Genomic DNA, 3109 nt, shown 5'->3' on the forward strand with positions numbered 1-3109 from the left:
CTCTTGGAGACAAAATCAGATACAGTTATGGGGACTCTGGTTTGCCTCCTGGGCTGAGGAGGGGGGGATCAGCAGTATCAGAGCCAGCCCCTGCCTGGCTGTCAGGAAGCAACACTCGGGTTTTTTTTGGGTCTGAGAGGAAAGAAGGAATTCGGATGCCAGATGGGGACTTACTGTTTCTCTCCTGATGCACAGGACTCTGATTCTGGCCAGCTCTCCGGGGGCTCTGTAGTGCTGCGTGCATGGGGCTCTTCATCCAGAGGAACCCCCCAGGCGATGCTAACAAGGGCCTGAGTTACATGTGGCCTTCCCTTCTCCACTTAGTTTAAATAAGACCTGTTGGTCCGTTTCAGACCTCTGCAAGACCTGCTGGTGAATTTCACATTCCCCTAGTCGTGAGGCAGACCAGTGTTAGAGATGTACATGCAGACAAGCCGGAGACCACCAAGACAAGAGCCACAAACTAATGTGACTTGTCAGCACCTTGCAAAACAGTAGCATAGTGGTGCTGGAAATGTTCAATCTTTACCTGGTGCCAACACTAAGGGATGGATTTCACCACCATAATGACAAGTGCAAAGCCATTCAGCCACAAGATACACCTGTCTTTGTCTAGGAGGAAAGAAATTACAGTTGCTGGCAGAAGATCCTCCTATCAACAGTTTTGCAGTAGCTGCAAATAGTTTTCCTATACAGGGATCCAGGAAGGAAATGCAAAGAGTTGCAGCACTGACATAATCCTGAAGATCCTTAGTAAGAGGTGAAATTAACAGCTAAAATGGTGTTGCTCTTAACAAATGTTTTCTGGGACTTAATGTATTGGCAGGGCTGCAATTGCACAGCAGTTCCATGGCTTATGATTAGCAGAGAACCCTGAGCCCCAGCAGGGCAACATCCAAACTGTCTAACACTGATCTCAGGGTTGTGTTTGCATCCTAGGAAGCTGTGTCCCTGCTAGACTGCAGCCCACCCAGCCCTTGTGAGTGCACACAGCTTTAAGGCTGCAAAACTCAGGAGTTCATTTAATCTTACTGAAATGAAATTAATCAAATGTTTAATGTAATGACATCTTTTAATGTTGTGCTGGGTCGGGCCCTAAATCAATAGAATTACAGCCATGGGCCCAGATGAAGCAGTGGTAGAAATGAGCAGCATGATCAGGGGGAAAGTGATGCTGAGAATGTCCCAGAATGTCCCCAAGTGCCCCAAACTTGGGGTTTGCCCTGCAGTGCGTGCCCAAGACACTGATAGCTTGGCAAGAAGCCATGAAGATAGAGCTCCCTGCACGGCACTGTGGCAGCAATGGACTCGTCCATGGCTCCAGAAGTGGTCTGACAGGTGACAGCTCCACGAGGAGCTGGGGCAGTGCCATAGGGCAGCTGGGCTGGGAGGGTGCCCATGAACTCAGCTTTGCAGCTGCTGGGCAGCTTCTGAAGGCACTGGCAGACTCACAGAGCACAGCAAGTGCAGCCGGGGGTGTGCTGGCACCTTGATCACAGACTCACAGAAACATCCAGGTTGGCAAAACCCATCAGGATCACCAAGCCCAACCTAGAACCCTACTCAACATGATTCTGCTTAAACTATATTCCCAAGCTCCACATCCAAAGGACCCTTAAACGCATCCAGGGTGGGTGACTCCACTACCTTCCTGTGCAGCTCATTCCAGTCCCTGACCACTCTCCATGAAAAACTTCTTCCTACTATCCAGTCTAAACCTCCCCAGTCTCAGCTTGAGGCCATTCCCCCTTGTTCTGTCTCAAATTACCTGTGAGAAGAGCCCAGCAGCAGCCTCTCCACAATGTCCCTTCAGGTAGTTGTAAACAGCAATGAGGTCTCCTCTCAGCCTCCTCTTCCTCAAACTAAACGGGTGATGCACGATCTGCTTTCATGGGTTTCACCTGGAAACAGCCACTGCCCTGCAGGGGCTTGCCCTGCCTTGGTTTCTGCATTCAGGCAGTGCCCAGGCTGCCAGTTTTACCTAGCACCATCCTTGCTGTGCTGAGCTCCCTTCGATGTCAGCTGTGTCCTGGGTCTTGTGGTACGAGTTCCACATGGGAGTTTGCAGAGCTTACTGTAGCCACAGGCAAGACTCCTGCTGCCACGGGGTTACAGGCTGTGATGGCCATAATCTCTCCATTCCCTAATTTCCCATCTGCTTAATAACACATTTTTTTCCCCCACTCCCTGGAGAATGTTTCTCTCCCTCACAAGGAGCAGAGGTTGACCTTGTGGCATGCACTCTGCCTCTGAGGTGATGACCTCTGTTCAATCCAGCCTGACTTGAGGGGATGTTTGTTCCCAGTTGCAATTTAAAGTCCTTGAAGAGGAATATCTGTTCTGTGTTCAAAGTGCTAACACAGGCTTGAGCATGGTGAAGCCAAGCCATGGCTCTGGGCGATGAGCTCTGGAGGGCTGAGAGATGGTTGTGAGTAATGAGCCTTCAGCATCCATCTGCATTAGCCCCTGTGCCACCCCCTTGGACAGGGCTGCTGGGGGAGGAGGAGGAAATACGATGTGCTGCATGGGGAGAGACAGGAGTGGTGTGGGTTGGGAAGAAGGATGTGTGAGGTCGTTTCTCATGATTTCAGACTCAGACCTACAGGACATTACTCTTGTTTTACTCACACTATTTTCTCATCTGGCCATCCTGTTGCCTACAAGAGTTGTCCCTTGACAAGCCTCCTGTCGGTACCTGTTGCAGCTCCTGTTAAATTAAAAGGGAGATGGTTCAGACTGTAAATTCAAAGGGTGAGCTGGTGGTTTACTTGGCAAAAGTAGTGTAAGAGTGAGCAGGGAACAGGGAAATAGGTACAAAGCTGAGCAAGATGCAAACATGGCAAAATGATACCTACTAGCACCAAGAGAATAGGAGCAGAACAAAGCACGTGGGCATCATGGTGGTGTTAAAGCAGCATCTGATGGAATGAGTGGCAGCTGGAGGCATTCTGTAGCCCTAAGCAGTTTTCGTTCTCTGCTTAATGGTTCTTCTTGGTTGTTGCCCAGAGATTGTGAAATGAGTGCCATTACTTTCAGAATCCTGTTGTGGGAGCAGTTCTTGTGCTAAATGACTCCAACTTTCAGTCACTTCAGAAAATAGGCTCAATTG

Source organism: Pogoniulus pusillus, chromosome 27 (genome assembly GCF_015220805.1).
Source record: "Pogoniulus pusillus isolate bPogPus1 chromosome 27, bPogPus1.pri, whole genome shotgun sequence".
Taxonomy (NCBI): domain Eukaryota; kingdom Metazoa; phylum Chordata; class Aves; order Piciformes; family Lybiidae; genus Pogoniulus; species Pogoniulus pusillus.